The sequence below is a fragment of a genome, unplaced genomic scaffold (genome assembly GCF_019419815.1).
Source record: "Pyrus x bretschneideri cultivar Hongxiangsu unplaced genomic scaffold, Pyrus_bretschneideri_v1 Contig13, whole genome shotgun sequence".
NCBI lineage: Eukaryota > Viridiplantae > Streptophyta > Magnoliopsida > Rosales > Rosaceae > Pyrus > Pyrus x bretschneideri.
The window spans coordinates 6,370,267-6,392,890 of NW_025999424.1; the positions used below are offsets into that span (position 1 = coordinate 6,370,267).

General features: G+C 34.6%; 1 pseudogene; it reads right to left on the bottom strand.

Moving 5' to 3' along the window:
• Positions 1-14,829: 14,829 nt before the first annotated feature.
• LOC125474704 lies at positions 14,830-15,921 on the bottom strand (annotated as a pseudogene).
• Between the last annotated feature and the right edge of the window lie 6,703 nt (positions 15,922-22,624).

Here is a 22,624-nt window from a genome sequence, read left to right on the forward strand (position 1 = left end):
GAGATTTGAATATGAAGCCTTTGTCACTATCAAAATATAGGGGGAGCCGCCCTGAGTCATTCTAATACTAGGAAGGTATAACAATATAGTACAATTTTTTATTTTTTTTAAGAAGACTACAATATTTCTTTCCTTTAAAAAAGGGCATTATAAATACTTATCATGAAGAACTCAGTCCCAAAAGGGTCCTTACTCTCTAAAAATATCACAATAAAGTATCACTAATTGCAAAACAATAAATAAACATCAAGCACTCGTCTGAGCTTATCGAGAATCGCACAATTACATATATCAATAAAACTGTTAAACTTCGAGTTACAGGGAGATCATGTAAGAACAAAATCTCATACCATAAATTGGGACAAGGAGTACGATGTCCATGGGTCGATTGCATCACCTAATCACTACCACGATCCCAAAACACCAAATGAAGTAGATCCAGCAAATCAAACAGCTCCACCCTTCACACATAGATCCAAAAGAGGTAGCACACCAAAATGAAAATTAAAATCATGCACACTCTATAGAGAGCAATCAAACTAGCAAACTCTCCTACAGAAATAAATCAAACCAAATTCCACGAAAATTCCTGGAAATTATTAAATAGAAATAATGTAAAAGGATAAAATCATGTTGTTGCTCCACATTCTCCGGACATCTGCATGTCATACCACTGCACTAGCTAAACCCAAAATATTATACTAATTAAACTCGTATCCAACACAATTTGACATCTTCCATGGCTTTCTCGCTTTAACGCTATGCCAAAGGTGATAACAAGATTCAAAAACCTTATGTTAACTTCGTGCGTGAGCCAAAATAACGACAACTATCATAGTGACTACAACGTTTCATGGTGATAATTCAACACCAAGTAAAGTAAATGGAAAGTGAGAGGGAAGAGATGAAGAATGATTTTCAAGAAGATTACCGCCGACCCCAAAGCCAAAGGCAGGAGCCGGCATCAGAGAATTTTTCCTTTGATTTTTCTTTAGACATTTAGGGTTTTTAACTTTGATGTTGTTAATATAGTACAATTATTAAGCCCCAGTATTTTTATTTTTATATCTAAATTTCTATATTAGAAGTTGTTAAAAATGGAATCTCCTCCAAATACAAAACTAACAAAAAAAAAAAAAAAAGAATGAAAAAGGTGACAGAAAGAAAAAGAACGAGAAGATTGAGGAAGTGTGCGCTCCTTATGCTTTACCCCTCATCTGTCTCTTCCTTTTTTTTTTTCCTTCTCTCTTCTCTTTTTTCAAAAGTTACCAAATGGATCATATGGTCTAACGGTATTCATCTTCATTTGTAAGTGAGAGGTCTTAGGTCAGATTCTCGCCAAAGACGAAATTAAACCACATTATTGCTAGTTCATTGTGAGGCTAAGTCCACCCCTCCCTCTTAATATAAATGATATTGTTTGTTCAAAAACTAAAAAAGTTACCAAATGGATCCTAATTAATCTTTTCCAATACAAAAAATAAACTTATGGCTCTTGTACCTCCATTATTTCCAGTACACGCAACTCAAATGCACAAGTAATCGCGTGAGGAGGAGAAGAAGATGCCTTTCAAATCTAAACCCTAAAATTTGCGGAAACAATGGATGGACTTCAAATATTAGACAGCGACATCGACTTAAAAGTGACGATGTTTAGAGATCAGTATCAATAAAGATTTCGCTCGCAGGTACGAGCATACCAAAAAGAGGGAGGCTCCGCAACATTAAGTTGGAGAAGCGAGGCCTAGTAGACGATGAAAGGTAATAGATGAATCTGATGAATTTATGAACTCAATGAATATGAGAAATCAAATTACAACTTGAACTACACGACTAAAGAAGAGTCCTTAATTATTGAACTTGGAATGTGTTGCAGACGAAGAGAAACCAGTACGCTTCAGGAATTAATCACGGGTTTATCAACTGACGCGTCCTCTCCAAATTCAGACTTTGCTTCAAAATTCGAAGAGGAAGAATCATTGGACGATTTGACCAATCCCAATAAGGAAGCACGAAACTGTTTTGGGTTTAGGGTTCATATGAAATAATGGGGTACCGTTGCTCATCGGGAGACTTTGGGTTGTGAGACGTGGGTGTGGAAAAAAAAACACCACTATTCTCTATTGTTGGGTGTAAAGACAGTTCGTAAAGACGAAATTTTTTTTTTTATTCTTATTTCGTTAAGGATGATTTTGTAATTAGGTGTAAAAATATATAATCTGGGTTTAAATAATTTTTTTCATATATATTGGAGAGCTTGCATTTGAAATCTTCTCAAATAATGTGCATCCAAAAGCACCTATATGAAAATCATAGCTTTAGTTGTACCCTTTCTCTGAAGAAACCCTAACTCTCTCTCAGAAAAAACCGTAACTCTGCAAAAGCTTTAGTTGCCGGTCCCTTGCTTTGGCTTGGGCCGGCGGCAACCTCTCTCCCCCTTCCTTCTAGCCCCTCTTCCCTTCCTTTTTACTCCCCATCTCTTTTCCTTTTTCTTTCCAGTTCTTGGTGTTGTGAAGCATCTCTTCTTCCCTTCCACTCTGTGGGCAACCAATTTTCTCTGCATTGTTGCAGCCTCCCGTCCCCAATTTCCGTGATCTTCTACTTTATTGGCAAGATTTGCGGGTTTGGGTGAATTGTGGTTGTTGGTGAGTCGGATCCCCCTTTTTTGGTTTGTTTTTCAGAGCTTCATGACTCCTCTTGACGAATTCGTGGCAGCTCCGCCTACCTTATCCCGATCAGTGGCCAGTGATGGTTGAGGTGTTCTGGCTACGTTTGGGTTTGGATCGCTTTCTCGCTTTTTCGAAGAGAGATTTTGCGTTTGTGTCGTTCTCGAGGAAAGCCGTTTTGGTTGGGTTGCGCTCTCGCTTTATTGTAGAGAGCCTTTGTGGTTGTGGTTGTTGTTGTGATTGTGGTTGTGGTTTAGTGTTTTTATTTATTGTTTAGTTTGTGATTTTGTTGTTTGTACCTGGCAAAGGACTATGTCACCTTCTCCATGTTGTCTTATAGCAGGGCTTCTTTGCTTAGGTGCATTGTCCTGTGCAAGTTCATCAGAAAGTGTTGTAAAGGTTTTGCTCTCGTGAGCGTCTTCCACCTGGTTTGATGTGGTTATGTGGGTTAGGTTTTGTTTCATCTTTTTGTTGTGTTTGTAATCTGGGATTTTATACTTGAAGATGATGTATCTTGTTCTATTATTGAATAAAATTTCTACCTTAAAATTAGAAACACTTATACACTAGTAGAAAAAATAGTTTGCTCGACAAAAAAATTTCATCGCTTAAGTGGCTCTTGCGTGACGAAAAAAAAGATTGGTCGCGCAAATATGGCAAGATACAAACAAATATATATATATATATATATGTGACGAAAATATTCGTGGCGCAAGAAAAAGCAGGAAAAATTTGTTTGTAGCCAAATGTTTGCGCGACGAATATTTCCACATATTCATCGTGGAAAGTTTCACTGAAAATGGTCAGATGCCCTTAACCACTCTCATTTAGTGCGTATTGGTCGAATCTAAAATTAAGACACAACCTAGACGTTGTGCATGTTGAGAAAAATGTATTTGACACATTAGTGGGCACCATACTAGATATCGAGGGCAAGACAAAGGACACGATTAAAGCTTGTCTTCATTTGGAACGAATGGGAATACGGAGGGGTTTATGGATGAATGGGGACAATGATAAAGCCATAAGGGATCTTGCGTTTTTTTCCATGAAACCAAATGACAAAAAAGAGTTTTTAAAGTTTTTATCGTCTGTAAAGTTTCTCGATGGGTATGCTTCTAATATGGCGTGTTGCGTGCAATTGCTTTACAAAGACCAATGCCTAGTGATCATTTTTAAGTGTCGACGGTTTGATACATACCCAAATAGGCATGGAAGTGTTAAAATCGACCATGGCTTACTATCTGTGAACACTAGCAAAACTTAGTACGATGGTGACCCTTACATTTTGGCAAACATGGCAAAACAGATTTTGTATCTAGATGACCCTAAAGTCGGGAGAGGTTGAAAATTTGTTCAGAAGATGGATCAGAGAAATGCGTATGCTATACCAGAACAAGATCCTACTAACGACGACGTCACTAACCAATGTTTAGAATTTTCAATGGAAAATGATACGAAAACACACTGAGATACAAATCTTATCCAAGAATTGTTTCAAATACAAGGAGTGGCTTTAATTGAAATACTGATTCAGTCAATTACAATTGACCTCGGTAATCTTCCGCGATACAATACTGTAGTGGGCTCGAACGACGACTATGACATACCTATCGATGAGGAGGAATGGGAGACTGAAAATGATAATAACGACGATAGTGAAAGTTATTATAATTCAGATGATGATGAATAATGCAATTTATTTGTGACTTGCTTTGTAAAACATATTAAATGATATTTTTGTAATTTATTTATCTTATGTTATAAATAAATTGTTTTTATTTGAATAAATTTAAATTAAAAAAATTTTGACCTGGGTAAATTAAATTTTCAGTTTATTACGCGACGAACATGAAGGTATTCGTTGCGCAAATGTTCTTTGCGCGACGACTACGTTCCTTTTTGTCGAGCAAGGAGTAGAAAATTTGACTTTCTGGGCGGGCACCAAAATAATTTTGTAAAAATTTGAATTTTTTGTGCGACGAATACATTTCTCTTCGTCCCGCAAGAATCTCGGGATTTAATTAAAATGCCAAACACCTTTTCCCCTCAGTTTTTCCTCTTTGTTTTTCTCGACGCTGTAAACTCTCTCTTACTAAACCTTTCTCTCCTCTCTCCCTCTGACAGCCCTCACTCTCACTCAATCTCTTTCACCCTCTCAACATCTCACCATCTAGCCATTAGACCCCGTTGCACTCTCTTCCTCCTCCGATAGTCCTCTCTCTCACTCAATCTTTGTCACACACTCTCTCTCTCTGAGGTAATTTTTCAATTTGCTTAACTCTAGTGCTATACTAGTAATTAGGGTTCTAGGAAGTAGTAATTGTAGGATTATTTCTTAATTTCAAATTAATGATAGGAATTTGTAATTTTAGGATTTAGTAAAGTTAGGAATTAGGATTTTAGAAAATTTTAGGAATTAGAATTCTAGAAAATTTTAGGAATTTGTAATTTTTGTAATTTTAGGATTATTTCCTAATAACATGCATATCTGCTTTGCATTCATATCTATCTTGATTGCATATCTGATCCACATTTTTATTGCTTACATTGGTTCCCTACACACACACACACACCCATATATATGGGCATTAGATTAGGTTTTCATTGTTGCGGCTGCCGTATCACATTCACACACATATGAGAGCAACTATTAATTCTTGAAAGACATTACTGCATGCATTTTCACATATCAGCATCATAACTCTTACCTTTGTTTTTCTCTCATGTATCGCATTAGATTAGGAGTTTTGATTTTGGCTGTTGATATAGGAATTATGCATTGAGAGTCTAAAGTTAAAGAAAAAGAAAAAAGCATCGCAAGCACATAGCATTGAGAAAGAAATTGGTTAGCAGCATTGCATGTCTTTTATATATTTTAGTTCGAGAGCGAGTATGTTTTGAAGTTATATATAAAATATAGTAGTTTGCATTTGTGGCAACATTAAGACACCGAGGGCATTTATATTGCAGCAGATAGTTTTTCCTTCAAGCTAATCAACATCATATTTTTGAAAGAAAAAATCTTTTGTGCATTGGTATTTTGAGCAGCCCCAAAACCAATGTCTTGTATTTCAGAAAATTCGGTGTTTGAACTCAAGTGTTTTAAATTATTTTAATCACTGTTTTTTATAAGCTTTAATTAGAAATCAATTATGAAAATGTACCTTGTGATTTTCGTAATTGATTGTTTTTCAAAAATCACACCATTCATTCATTCTGCATGATCACATTAGTATCTTGCAAAGTTCGAAAAAAAGTTAATTGACGACCTCGTTAATGTCGTGCATACCTGATTGGCATGTATATATGATTTGGTTGAAAACAGTTTTCCTAAGTCAGCATGTTTCTATTGATTTTTTGGAAGCCTATATATATAGGCATTAGATAGGATTTTCTAAAGGCTGCTGTAGTTTTATGATTACAAAAAAAAAAAAAAAAAGGAGGTTTCGTGTTGCTGCCATATCACAACATATATATGCATTGAATTTTTTTTAATTGTGCAGATGTCGCATCTTATTAGAAGTTGTAAGGCGGTGACAAATGCACCCCGTTCGGTTCCCCCGCCTCCTACTTCAACCGCCACTGCTCCGACAGAAATGATCGGTTAATCTGGTTGGTCCTTGGGTCTCCCAAGTGCCAGCGTCATCGACCTCTTTAGTGGCGCTACCTATTAGTGTCAAGCGTGCTCATCATCGCCCCCGCACGACATCGGTATCCACTACTAATGCCTCAAGGCCACAGCCATGTACAGTTAAATAACTCCCTTTATTTCCTTGTGAATTTAATTATTCATATATTAAGTTCAATCAAAATTGTTACATACTACAATTGTCCAAATTTGGCTTATTCAACTATTGTGATTGTTGTTGGATATCATAGATTATTCATTACAATGTCTGGGGTTTGGGAAATGTTATAATCTTAGGGGAGGTTCTACCGAAATTTCAGTATAATTTGTAGTGTTTGTTTGACTTTTTTTTTTTTTTTTTTTCAGCAAAGAAAAATGCTCTGGGACCTTGTCGCTAGTTAAAGACAGCGAAGGACACCCAGGTGACCAACGAACGTATCATAATTGGATATGACGATCGGCATCAGGCTACACCAACTGCGGATCAGCATAGCGCATTGGCCCACGACATTGGTCACATCGTTCAGACCTATTGCCCTTTGCGATGGAAGTCTTGGAAGGCAATGCTGGATGAGGTGAGCACGAACGTGCACGATTATTTATTTGTCAGTACCTTGACTTTTTATTGCTTTTCCCTTAAAGTTTATATATTTATATTAATTAATGTATGTAATTAATTTGTTACATTGCAGACGAACTACAATTTCGACAACATCAACGACAATATGTTGGTGTACGTCAACATGCTTTTCGCTAAACGATACAAGCAGTGGAAGAGCGACTTGCACCAATATTTTGAAATGTTTGATGATCCGCAAGTCGCTCTTGAGGAAGGTTGCCCGAAAGAGTTTGAGGACCGGGAAGAATATTGGGTGTGGCTCTATAGTCATTTTCAGGAGCCTGCCTAGTGAGTCCGGCATTCGTCTCTGGATATTCGTACCCCGTCAATGTTCGAGCCCTTCCAACTCAAGCATGCCCAGAACTCAGCCCCTTTGACCTCTAAGCTTGTCCTCATCCTCGAGGCCTTCTTGCCCCAAGATATACAGCTGTCTCCAAACGACGACCCCGTAGATTATTCCACCTTCTTTTCTAAGTTTTTTACTCCCTTACATTATTTTTATTGCAATTTAATTTCATTATTTTATTACAAAATTAAAACCAAAAAAAAAAAAAAAAATTAAATTTTTTGCACTACAAATACCTTCGCCTTGCATAATTTTTAGCGATTAATCTGTTTTCATCGCTCAAGAATAACATGTCGTCATGCAAAGTTCTTAGAGACGAAGATTAGTCGTCCCATGTACGTATCCTGACGACTGCTACTCGTATCCTAGCATTTTGTGCGACGAAGATCTTCGTTCCTAAAAATTTGGTGCGACGAAGTTTTCGTCGCTTTGACGTTTGTGCAACGGGGATAAACATTGCGCGACCAATTTGTGTTCGTCACAGTAAAGGTTAAACATAGTAGTGATATGAATAAAAACCTCACAATTAACGAACATAAGAAAAAGATAAGGAACCTTGAAGCTCAAAGAGCAAAAATAATAATTATTTATCCAAAAGATTTAAGGCTAAAAGCTTTAAGTACATAAATTCAAATTAAAACTTCAATAGCCATGAAAACGAAAATTTACGAGAGGAAGAAGAGATTCTGCAAGTTAAAATCCTGCTGGAGTGCATCTATAAAAGTTAAGGTAGTGTCAAATCTGAAGATATTGTGATTGACATATTTGTAGGTGATAAAGTTAATATCGAACTAAATGTTAAGAAACAAAAAACTTTGGGGTACAAGACTTAACAATCAAGAATGAAACTAATTATCAAGTTGCATATTCCAATCTTGTTTATGGAGTAGGGTTCATGATAGTTCCGTCAAGATATGATGAAGCTTGGTCTCATAGCTGCTTGGTAAAGTTATTTTATTTTCAGTTTTGGCTCAATAACAACTTCTATTCAAGGTAAACTCGGGGTCGAGTTCTTTACAAGTGGGACAGACTAATGTAGGATAGATACTGGGTTATACATGCAATAAAATTAAATGTAGAAAGCAGCAATATCAATCAAGAAAAATGATTGGGGAACCGGAAATTCAATGGTTAGTAGATTATTTGCTACTACCATATCCTGGGAATAGCGGGAATTCCAGGTTGTCCTTGACAAGTGATCAATCCAAAGAGCTTCGATCGATGAAAGAAGATATGTTCGACTGTTCAAAGTAATATAACTTTCATTTGGCAAGTCAGTTATGGGCCCGTAATATATGGATTGGAAGAGAATGATGAGATCTACAAACAACGACTCCAGTTGGAATGAGCAAACTATATCGTTTACCATGTTTAATTCAAATTTTAATATTTTAGGATTTTTTTTTATTTTGTTATTTATTTCATTTCTTTTCTATTTGGATTTCTAGGGTTTTCAGGGTTAAATAGATCATTTTAGTCTTGGATTTGTAATATTTCAATTATTATTCAATAAACACGAATTTTCTCTTTATTTTCCTAATAGACTCTCAAGCTAGGGCTTGCTAGTAGATTTTAGCATAGAAATTTTGTTCGATTTCCCTTGTCATATGTGCGCTGCGACCCTACTTGCTAAGTGTTTACCATATGTATGAGTTGAAAAAGAAACCTACTTGAACAACACTTTGCAATTAATGGATAACCACGTCTACTCGCAGGCAAACTCTGAAAACCACCCTTATAAAAGAGTGAAAATGGCAATCCAAAGTGGTGAAAGAAAGTCTTGAGCACATATATGCATGCATGCCATGTTTATATTCCTTGTGACGTTTTGCATGCTAAAATTAAGCTGATAGTGATTTATAAACTGAGTTAGACCTTTAATCTACCACTCCACAAGTTGAAATCACATTATTCGTGGTAGTTAAGTACTATGTGATCGACCACCTAACTTTGATTTGCATGCTAATCAATTTAACTCAGAATGGCTCGCCAAAAATTGTTGACACACAATATCAAGATAATTGCCCATCGATTGGACACTAATGCTTATCCAATTCCCTATTGTGATGATATATGACTGCAAATTTAACGTAAAAATAAATGAAAGTATTAGAAGGTTTCCAGAATCAATAATTAGTTGTCTAATCCAACCATCCACCAATAACAGAGAATTAATTTTGCTTTGATGTTACGTGTCTTTGAGGGAGTATGGAGAAGAACTTAAAGTAGCACCTAAGCACTCTGTATCACATCATATTCATAATTATGACTTGGTAAACTTATCACATCATATTCATAATTATGACTTGGTATGCTATTACATATACATCTAAATTAATTAAACGAAAACTAATGAAAATGATTTGAAAACTTTGAGTTTTAGTGTTAAGGACAAAACAAAGGGTAAAATGAATAGTACCAGAATTGTTTTTTAGTGTTAAAATGTGATTTTTCGTTAAAGTGAACAGTATAATAGATTTTTCGTTAAAACTCTCATTAATTAATTACAGGCGGTTACATACTTCAGTTCAGAAAAGTTTGCTACAAACGGTGTACAAAACCCTTTGCTTTCACCTTTGAATCCACCTTTCTATAATTTTAGATGAAATCGTTTAAACTATTCGTCAAAAAAACAAAAAACAAAAAACAAAAAAAAACCACACACACACACACACACACACGAGATGTAGTTCACAATTACTTATACGATGGATTTGAATAATTAGAGGAGAATATGCGAAGGATAGTTGGTCACACAAAGGCGACTTATCTTGGATAACTGTATATAATTAAAAAGAATCATTAGTATTCTAAAAATTTAATTGTGCACTATTTATAAGAGTATTTTTCTTACTAAATATAAAAAGTTTAAAATAAACAATTAGATGTTTCATATTTAAAGTGTCAATAACAATTTCTTAATTAATTTACATATAATTTAGACCATGGTAGGCCAACTGTACACTATCCACAATCCACTTATAGCCTAAATTTTTCAAGAACTTCCTCAACTATTGATGACGATTCAAAGAATATTTGCTTAATTAGGGTCTTTTGTTGTCACTTCCTTTTTTAGGACACATTTAGAAAGTTTTTAAAATGATTGAAAGTGTTTTTAGAGAAAATTATTTTGAGTTCCAAAAGCACTTGAAATGCTTCTTGCTATTCTTCTTGCATGAAGCACTCCAAGTGCTTTTTGAGGATTCACTTGCAGTTATACCAAAGATTGATTCCAAAAAAAAAATTCATTAAAAACCTTTTCAGCCATTTAAAAGTCATTTTCCAAATAAACCCTTAATATCCTCTTTTGGCGTTTTAATATTTATGTAGTATATATGGTATTGCATAAATTACCTCCATATGGTAGACTATCAAGAGAGGATTTATTGAGGAGGGCTAGTGTTACCGGTGGAAATCAAGCACCCTTGTGGCCCTCTTTGTTGACTCTCCCACCCCTTTTCCCCTCCCTCATAACCCTACCAAACTATTGAAAATAAAATTGAGAGAGAAGTTATTAATTCAAATTCTAGTTAAGAATTTATTGAGGAGGATCTTAGATAAGGTGAATTTGAATCACATTATTGCTAGTTTATTGTGAGATTAAGTCAACCCCCCTTCCCCTTTAAGGTAGATACTATCGTTAGTTTAAAAAAAAAATTTCTAATTAAGAAAATAATACCTAGCTTACCCGATTTTACAACAAAGCAAATAAAAACTATAATTTTTCTCATCTCTAATAAAACTATCAAATTCAGTGGTGGAGGTACATGGAAACCAGGATATAGACCTAGCTAGCCCCCTTCTGCGGCTCCACCGTGACTTAGAGCATGTTTTACAAAACTGTTAAAACTCCCACACATATTGAGTTGAAAGAAAACTGATACAGTTATTAAATAAGGTCCTTGTATAGTGTGTTGCCACCATGTCTTAGCCATTAATTTCATGCTTATGATATAATGTTCCCAATACTAAGGTTTCATTAAACATTTAAAGGTTCTTTCTTCTCTTTAGTATATAATTACTTATGCTAATCTAATTAACTAGCATCATGCGTATTTTTTTTAAATTATGAGGTCTTAAATTGGCCTTTCATAGATGAAGATTTCAATTCTGGTTTCGCCATTGAGTTAGTCATTGGTTTATGAGATTTGAACTGTTTATGAAACAAACAGAGAGCTTGACTTTATAATAGTAGAGACAACGTTGTATCAAAATACATTCATGCTACCAAAAACAAAAACCTCTAAATTTCCTCATTTATTTTGTTCAATTATGGTTTCTTCTAAAGGCCCGTCCTAACCTCGATTTTCTGGATTCGCAAGTCATAATATTGTTTAAATAGTATCGTGTAGTTACAACGCACCTAGCTAGTCATTCAAAATATTACATTATATATATCCCTAGTCTTTTTTTTTTGGAACAAACGATATTATCTACACTAAGATTTGTTGAGAATGAGTCTCACATTGATGGAAGGAGGGACCTTGCATGAGCTTATAAGAGGTTGGGCTACTCCCAATATTGCCAATTGGTTTTATAGTAGAACCTCAACTGTTTTCATGGTATCAAAGCAGGTTGTCCTACGTGTGAAGTCAAGTGGCCACATGTGCTCTACGTCACCCTGTTGTGTTATCCACGTGTTAAGCTTCAAAATTCACCACACGTGAGATGACTTGTTGAAAATGAGTCTCACATTGATTGAGGAGGGATCTTGCATAGGCTTATAAGAGGTTGGGATACTCCCCTTGCCAATTGGTTTTATGGTGGAATCCCAACTTTCTTCAAGATTGAGAGGGTGAACTTAGCCTCACAATAGGCTAGCAATAATGTGGTTCAAATTCTCCTTTTGGTGAGAATCGAACCTAAGACCTCTCACTTACAAGTGAAAAAGAATACTACTAGGCCGTAGTACTAAGTGGGCTATCCCTAGTCTTTTTAAATACATTATATATTTATTGTCTTTATGTAGCCTTATTAGTCATTTTTCGTGCAGTGATAGTCTTACAATTATCTAAAACATCGATATCAAATTTATGTGCATGAAATAGTAGTTATTTTGTTATTATGGGAAAGAAAATTAAACTAGTTTAATTAAATAACACTGATCCAAGTGCGTACGTACTACGTAGTCAGTAGAGAAAGTATTATCCATTACGATCAAGTTGACAAACGCATCAAGAACATTGTTATCTTACGTTATAGCACTTATAAAAAGTAGTTGTATATGTACCACGAACCTTTTTCTAGACTAGAGTGACAAACATCCATATAGCTATAGCTAAAAGTTGATGAAATTGGTATTTCACTATAAAGTCAATTGATAATATGAAGAGTAACTCAAGATCATGTAAGTCCTTAGCTAAAATTGTCCCTTACCAATGTGGGACATACTCTCCATGCACCATCAACTCTCAACACGTCACTGCACGTGTGGCCGATTTTGAAGCCTATACTTAGACAACAAGTGAGTCGCACGTGAGCACGTGTGGCCCTTTGGACTTTCACACGAGAGAAAACCTACTCTGATACCATGATAAAATTGTGATTTCACCATAAAACCAATTGGCAATATAAAGAGTAGCCTAAGAGAACATCATTAAGCCCCTAGTTAGACTTGTCCCTCACCAACGTGGAACAAACTCTCCACACACCATCAACACTCAACAAAAGTGTCCATTAATACCCACTTTTGACATTCTTGTGGATTAATAATGCCTTGTTTGGTTGATGAGAAAACTAAAAAGAAAATATACTTTCGGTCATATCCACCGTATAACACATAATTCGTTAACGGTCCCGCATTTTAAGTAGTCAGAGAATGAGATGATCATAATACACATGATTTAAGTTTCATCCACACTAAAATTAGAATTCCTCGCAAAAAATTCCTAACGCCATATTAGACAATTAAAAAAAATAATAATAAATAAATAAATAAAAAGGACAATCACTAGCGAATTCTTAAAACCTTAGATATTCAAAGAATAAATCGACAATGCATATATCAATGAGGTTTCATTCAGATACCCTTTATCCAAAAACACAGGAAGCACATATATAGGTAGCATCTTAATCTTTAATTATGCAGAGAAGAATCGGATCGAAAGGTTTAGAAGAGGAATATAATAGAATATGAAAGAGTCAAAGGGCAGCAGCAGACTAAATTGATGGTGGAAATATATAGCTGTACTGCTGATCAATATTGTTTCTAAACTAAACTAAGCAAGCTAGCTCTTATGAATGCCGTCTCACCTGCTTTTAGTGCTCCTTGCACATGGAGGGGTCTTGTATTGCGGCCGTTTCTGCTTTTTCTTAATACATGAATGGCCTGCAGGAGGTTGGAGCTGAATTAATAAATAAACCTATCAATCTACTTCCCCCCCCCCCCTTTTTGAACTATTTCTAGACATTTTTAATGTTATTTCGGACGTACGAGGAACTTGCATCCTTCAGGATTTAGTTGTTGCGATATTCTCATGCCTTTTGCATATATATTCATATATCATGTATCAATTATTAGTAGTCACCAAATATAATACCCCATTAGAATCTCTAGAATAAGAATTACTTAAATTTTATCATATTTTATTTGCAAGTCATGTATCGTTTTGGTTGGTTAATAGGACATTTTGTTTTAATTTACTACGTCCTGAGTTTTAACATTTTTTTTCTCAATATAACTTAGAATAATAATGTTGTTTGTAACAATGAAAAAAATATATATATATCTTATTTGGTACTATCTATATTTATACATGGGATCAGTGGATGAGTCGATGAGAAGAAATGTAGCAAGGGCGGCGCAAAAGGGCGGCCTTGTTTGATGACTGTTAATTAACCACAATCACTTTCATGTGCTACTTTCATTACTTTTTTTTTTTTGTTTTAATTAAAATGAACTGTTATTAGCATTCCAAAAATCTTATTGTACACTCCTCACAAGTGTATTTTTCTTTCTAATTATAGTGAATTTGGAGTGTAAAATAAGATATTTTTTTTAGTACTAATAACAATTTCCTTATTAAACTGTTGAATTTTAGGGTTACTTTTGAGGGAAGCTTCCAAAAAATAACACGATTTACGTTATATAATTTGGCTTGGTTGATATTAAGACACGTTGTGGCATCAAATGAAGATCTCCAGTCTAAGACATTGCATCCAAGTTAATTGATAAAATTGTTTACTAGTCTTAGCTACTTCATGTAACTTCAAATCCATTAGTAACTATTTATATTGCTAGACAAACACTTATGTTAATTATCAGACTTAAATATTTATAGAACACGCATTCAGGAAAGTACACAACAGTCGTTAGGTTTATTCAAGCAACATAATACTAGCAAAAGAATATTTTCCAGTTATTTACTATGGTAAGATTTATCTATACATAAATTAGCTAGTTTAGTACTATATATTGTGAAATAACAAACCCATATAATATAGTTCATGTTATTATACATGATGGAAGATTGATCTGGCAAAAATCTGGACTATAGAAGAAATGAAAGGTACACACACACATATATAGAGAGAGAGAGAGAGAGAGAGAGAGAGAGAGAGAGAGAGAGAGAGGGAATGACCACATATTTTACAAGAACTATATATACACTATATGGACAGATATTTCCTTTACACAGTAAGTTATGGAAGAGGAAGAAAGCATCTGCAACTAGCAGAGAGGTTGAGATAGTGATTCTTCTTTGAAAAATGTGAAATTAACCAAGATAGTTCACCAATAAGGACATGGGAACCAAGCACAACCCTTTTTTCTTTAAGTCCGTACAGTCACTAGGTTTTTCATCATCTGCCTGTTCCATCTCTGCAAAATGTCCTATAGTAGTCTCCTCCTTACCCTACAAAACCATCAGGACAAAACAAAATGATTATAATTAATCAAATAATTAATCTCTTTTCAAGAGAGTATTAATAGAAGAAATAATAAGGAAAAGAAAAGAATAGTACCAAATAATTCATACTCATAAGAAGATCATCTATCTCTATCTGGGTTTATACCAACTGGCCTCGAATCAGCAATCTATTAAAATAATAACGACCGCAGAAGAAAAGTCAATTCCCACAAACTAACAGAAATTGCAAAAAGAAAAGAAAAAGGGAACAATTAATTTGTATGTGTGGATCTAAATAAAGAAGGACCTTGGGACTATTAACCGGAGAACTAGCAGTGTCCTCCAAATCATCACCAGAAATCTTTTTGGTTCTTGTATTCTTGAAGCTTAATTTCTTGGAAATGTTATTGGGTGGGACCCCAATAGAGCCTGCATGGTTCTGATTGTTGTGGGAAACTAATTTCCATGCAACACCAGAAGCAGCATCAGAAACCAAAGAAGAGGTGCAGCCAAAACTTTGAGCTCCTCCTCCTCCTTCTTCTCTTCTGTTATTATTGTTGTTTGAGAAGTCTTCAAAGTAAGCAGTCCAACCACTCTCCTCCTCAGTGCATGAGTATGTGGTTTCTTTTGAAGGAACAGCTTTGAGCAGAGATGAATCGCAAGACTTCTCCATGACAGAGAGGGCAGCTGCAATATATTTGCTGCCTGGCCTTTTGATTCTAAAAAGAGAGATTTTTATATAACTGAAAGAAATGATTAAAATAATGAGGAAAAAGGTGAACCCATGGTGCGGTATCTTAGCGTGGGGCAGAGAGAGAGACTGAAGGAAGTTACTAAAAAAAAAAAAAAAAAAAAAAAAAACCAGAATCTCGACATAACACCAAGGGGTCAGAAATGGGAGAAAAATTTGTGCGGGGCTTGTCTTGCCACTAGATTTTGCTGAGCGGCACTACAATCCAATCAAAACTCACCGCATGGAGAAAAACTTGTGTGGGGCTTGTCTTGCCACTGAATTTTGCTGAATGGCACTACAATCCAATCAAAACTCACCGTATGACAATTCTATAATATAAAACTTTTATTACTTTTTTATATTTAAAGCTCTCATAATTATTTTTTCTATGAGATTAATCTAATGTTTTTTTTTTCCTACTCGTGTCTTCCTTTCCTTTCTTTATAAGAATATGATAAAAAAAAAATTAAGCCATCCAAATTTTCTTCCCAAGTCCTTTCTATTGCTGGGAAAAAGGAAAATGGAGATGGAAGTTTGTTCCTTTTTCCTTTGTTGAGTAATATTTTTCAAAATCTATTTTTCCTTTTTAACTTTTCACCTTCCTCAATGTATATATAAAAATATAGTTTTCTTCAGGTATGTGAACTCACCTTGTATCAACAGCCGGTTTTGGTCACTGGGTTTCCAACATTTGCAATCTTAATTACTGTAGTAAGTTTTGTGTTTAAAATATCAAAACGTTCATTATTATTTATAATATTGTTAAAAATATATAATTGAATTTTAAATGAACGAACAACTCTTGTAAAAATACAGCTTTTGTAAAATATGAAATATGTGTTGGATTTTTTTTTTTTCCATTTCATGATAGTGGGAGAAGATGACTTAATTGTTTTTTTTCCCATATTCATATGAAGAAAGGAAAGACAGAATGGGGAAGAAGACAGTAGAGAAAATTTGGGAAGAAAAAAGAGAGAGAGGAGAAGAGGAAAACAAAACCATTAAAAAAAAAAAAATTTATAAGAGCTTTAAATTTAAAAATAAAAGATTATATTTAGACTTACCATGTGGTGAATTTTGATTGGATTGTAATGCCACTCAATAAAATCCAATGGCACGTCAAGTCCCACACAAGTTTTTCTCCAGAAATGGGGAAAGAAATAAGGAGATGGAGAGAGATATAACAGAGAACTTGCAAGGAAAAATAAAAGTTACGGAGGAGGGAGGAGTTGACCTTTGTAGAAATTTTTAATTATGACGGAAATATGAGTGGTATATTAATTATTTTTATACAAATAGTGAGATTTTTTATTTTTTAAGTTATTAGTTTTTTAACATACATATCTCATCATTTATATAATAACATATAATGTACCACCTCATATGCTGTTTACACTGAAAAATCTCTATGTGGTAATGATCAAATGGGATTTTCACAATTCACATAGTAACCAACTTTTCTTTGTACGACTTGTGGGCCTGTGGCATCATGGGTTTCGACTAGGGTTGTGATTTTCACACACCCTTAACTACTTTTCCCATGCTCTTTTATATTTTTTAATACTTAATTTGTATCTTACTATTTAATCTTCCATATATGCCCCTCCCTATTTAATCTTTCATTAATTACCATAAAAAAGTAGGAAGGGTATATATGGAAAATTAAATAGTAGGATATCAATTAAGTATTAAAAAATAGGGATAACTTGATATAGATCCAATTTTGCGAGCCATTAGTAGAATTAGTCCACTTCATTGAAATAGCCATTAGTAGCATTAGTCCAACTTTGTGATATAGATCCAATATGTTTATTTGTGGTTTATACCATATTTACCCCTTAGACTTTCGAATTGTAGTAAATACACAAAATTTCTTAATTATGAGATAATTTGTGGTTTAACTAATCCCTTAATTGTAGGATTAGTTATAGCCATATAATCACCTCAACCCCCAGTCCGTTTCATCCCTCCTTTTTTCCTTCTTCCAAACAATTCCCTCTATCGATCCTCCTCTTTTTTGTCTCTTCTTTTCATGGGTGATATTTTGTGTTCTTCCCTCCAAATTCGTTCTTTTAATGGAGGTATATTATATCATATTTATATTTTTATGTTCCGCCATGTAGGTTCTCAGCATTTTTCTTCCAATACAATAGGTAGTTTATTTTTGTTTTACGGGTAGATTATATCTGCTTTGTAGGTATAAACCATTTTCTTCCTATACAATAGGTAGGTAGTTACTAGATTATATCGGTCTTGTTTTCTTCATAAATATTAGATAGTTACTAGGTATATTTAGGTTGAGTATTAAAGATTCAAAATTAAAACCTGATAAATGATTAAAAAAATTAAAAAATTAAATATTTTATCTGAAGGGACAAATGATATCAAAATATGTATTGAATAACTGGACTTGGTCCAAAAACTAACTAAGTTTTTAGACCTAGATCCAAAAGCCCCTAAAAAATAGAGAGGGATGTGAGAAAAGTAGTTAAGGGTGTGTGAAAATCACAACCCTTTCAACTAAATCCGATCAATGAGTGACCAGAACAATCATTGGGTACTGCCTTGTCAGTATCCAATTTAATCACCCTCTTAGTTGGCCCACTAAAATCACAACACCTGTAAAAAAAAAAAACAAATTAATACAAACCTACAACCAAACAGGATCTTCTTCTCTCTAAACCTATAACCAAACGCCATCATCTTCCTTCCCTTTCTAGGTTACCGTGGCAAATCTGTCATGGTTGCCGTCAGCCCCATCCCCTCCTCTACGCATCTCGCTCCTCGTCATCAACACATGCTTCATAATCAAGATCATTTGAATCTTTACGCAGAATTAATGATTTTTTATGCTTTTAAAGTTAAATTTTGACATGTTACGGGAAAAAAAAGGTTAAATTTTTACCGCAACTAAGAGATTAGAGTTTGAAAAATCACATCAAAATGGATTTCTACCACACCTATTTCGAATTTATTGGTTTTTATCAGTGTTGCAGTTGAAGGGTGACGATGGATGAGAGATATCGGAGGTCTGGGGTGGCTTGACCATTGGAGGATGGAGTGGAGTGGAGTGTGGGGTGTGATCGATGGAGCACAGAGGTTGGAGGAGAGATGGGAGTGGGGAGTGGGTAGTGGGTGGTGACTGGTGAGGCTACTTGAAAGTGTGTGGAAAGTGGAATGTCTGCGTCCAGGAAGAAGAAGATGAGTCTTTCGTTTATGGTTTAATGTGAAAGGATGTTTTTTTGGAGACAGGTGTTGCATTTTTATTGGGCTACTTAATAAGGTGGGTAAATTGAGTACTGCCTAGCCTGTACCACTTGTCCCTTCCGTAAGTCTCGGTAATGTGAAAGTCCTCCTTGCCGTTTCATGTGACATTACTTTGATCGCACAAATTTTAAAATTAAAATTGTTAATTTTCTTTATCATTATCTAAAGATAATTTCTCAAGAAAATTCATTCAATTTTGAGTGTGTTTAGTCATTTATATTTGTCAAACACTCACAATAGCATTCTTGTGATGAATAATTGTCAATTTGTTTGACCTGCATGAATGACGAAACGGTTTTCAAATCGAAAGATTTTTCTAAAAGTAATATTTAGGTAATGATATAAAGATAAATTATCTCATTTCAATTATAACATTTGTACCACTAAATGAGGCGATATTAGTGGGGCAAGGAGGAATTTTCTCTTACTGGGAAGGAGAAGTGTTGTCCCTTAACTGAGGCCATGAGAGATTGAGCTTCAAAACCCTATTTCAAAGCTCAAAGCCCAAGTTGGAATTTTGAGTCAAATTTACAATCCAAATTAAGTTATCCTAGACAAACAACAGTGATTGGTCATTTGACTCATTTCGCACGAACTCATCAAATTCTGAGCCGATCTGTGATTGGAAAACACAAGTTGTGTTGAACACACCCGTCCCTGCCATAACCAATTGGTTATAGGTTAGGCAGGTTGTTCCGGACCAATGCAGTTCGTGCAAAGGTGTCAAGAAATTTTCAAATATTTCATTACTTTGGCCAGATTTTTCCTGGCAAGCGATTATTGAATAAACGACTTGAATTCCATCTAACATGACAGAACAATAATGATTTATCACTCTGTCAAAGTTGTGATCATCGTTAAACTTGATTATCAATTAAAACCCCACCCCATCCCTCCCCAAAAACAAAAAGAAAAAATATCAAACATTATTAACCACACAAATGAAATGCCATTTTGAGTAGGACAACAAAATTTTGGTTCAGCTGGTATATGTTTAAGTACAAAAATCAAATTCTTCATGACAAACATGTGTTGATGTTTATATACAATCAGGGATTTTTTTATTTTTGGGACAAGTGGAAAAAGCCTAAAACAACTAAGTAACAACTGGGATCGAGTGCAAAGCCTATCCCGTGGTCATGAATAATCGGACATAAACACTCGAAGGCTCCTCCAAAAGCTACGAAAATGTCTCTTTAGGCCCAATTTAGCAAAAGCAACATCTACAACATTTTCCCATTTAGTTAGGTTACGCATGAATGCGTGATTATTTAGTGACAAACAAAAAATGGAATGAGTTGTGTCATTAGAGACTTAAAGACTAATATCCATACAAGTCATCCGCGCAAACAACGACTATACATCATATTTAGGCTTTGCGCATAGTGTACATATTTGGTGACCAACCTCAGATAACAGGTGCACCCAATTAGATTGTCCTCTTATGCCGACACCCAGGGCCCAAAGACAGGCCCATGCCCAAGATGCCTTTTAAGGTTTTATTTCAGGTTAAGGAAACTGCTCAAGTAGGGTTAGGAATAATTAATATTTGCCCATCTTATAGAGCAAAATAATAACCATACCCAAATTTTCTTCTCATGTACACTCATCATTAATTTTAATCATAATTTTCGTTTAATCAAGTCAGTTTCGGTGACTTAAATAAAAAGAGGTGTGTAGGAGAGAAAAATTAATGATGTGTGGTTATCATTGTGCAAATATGTTCTAGGCCTGCATTTGCTTTTACCAATTGTGCAAAGATCTATATCATGAAATAATAAAAAATTAAGAAAAAAAAGGTGCACGAATACCTTTCTCGGCTAGTGTTGAAGTGTTCTTTTTCTTCTGGTTGGAAAAGTTGAATTGTTGTTAAGTCCAGAGGGATTGAAATGTCCTTCTCTCGACCTACAACCTGAGGAAATAAAAAGTGAGATGTCAAAGTAATTCTTGTCAACGAAGAATGCCATATTTCAATGAAAAAAAATATTTAAAAAAGATATCTAATATTTAATCGTCACATTATGTGATCTATAAAATATAATTTAAATGTGATAGTTTTATAATATAATGTTGATAAGACAATATTTCTCATGCCCTAGTGAGTAACCTTTGCAACTTCAGCATATTCTATTTCTTTTGAAGTACAGAGGTGCATGCCATGCACGTGCACTGCTAATGATATCAGGAACGTCGAAGATAATCTTGGTATTGTATTTTAATACGGGTAATGGTATAGAGATCAAAATTTTAAGCTAATTTTGTAACCCATATGATGTGGACATTGATGATTAAATTATTACTCAGGTGTTGATTGATCGTGCTTATTTCTTATTGGTAACACATCATTTTGTTTAAAAATTTGGTCTACCTAGTATTATCTATTTTAATACTCACCAATAACATGATTATAGGTACACGGCATGCCTAAGGTATGAGAAAATGAGGTCAAAATGAAGAGGTATGGGAAATCAATCGGAACAAAAGAAAGCTCTACGTACATCTACGTACGTACGATCTTATTTTCTTGGCTTGCTAGCTCAATGTGGTCGATATGGCTCCATGGGCACAGAAATGTAAAAGTTCCATGAAAAATTACACAATATACATACGCAAAGCAGAGAATCCAAATATTCTTCTTCACTAAATATATAGTTATTATCTCTTGGTCGACCTTATAGTACCTAACACTAAATTAATGAAGCAAATTATATAATATGTAACAAGACCTTGAGATCAATGTCAGTAACCGTGAGAATCTGAAATATTGCACAAAATGGCCTAAAAACTAAGTTTGTTTTTACTTATTAATGGTGATCGATCTGCAGCTTCTGCAAGTTATGAAAAGTATCTAGGTTTGACTTGATCAACTAATTAATCAGACGGCTTATTTGATGGTTGGCTGTGTGAGGATCCTAGAAGATATTATTGTATGCGCAAGAAAAAAAAAAAAAAAGAGAATTGAAACCTTCAACTGCGCTAGTGGATTGCTATAGACCCTAATATTAAAGGGGCCAATTACCCTTGGGCATTGGCAGAAGAAAGGGAGTGTACTGTGTTATGAGGCTTTTTTACCTTGACTGCAGTTTGACCTCATTCAATCAGAAACTTGAAAATCCGTAACATTCTCTGACATTAATACAATGTTATGTGAAGAAAATTTTATGCATATCATTGTAGTATACATATGAGAAGAAATTGCCCAAGACTTCTTTGTGGGACTTTCCTGTATTTGACTTGACTCAGCAATTAGGGAGTGCAGCTCTACCAACTGAGCTATATCCCCATGAGCTAAGTGATGCGAGCAATAACTCGTTTCAGTTGATCAATAAATTCAATAAACACTGGGTCCAGCGTAGAATATTGATCAGTCTTGGTTCGATATAATTTAAGCGTTACTGGTTTTTAAAACTCATTCTATATAAATTTTCTCACTTGTGTTTGCATGAAAAGCTGTGTTTATGTTTGGTTTTTACTCCAATATAATGATGATCATTTTTTGCAGTTGAATAATGACT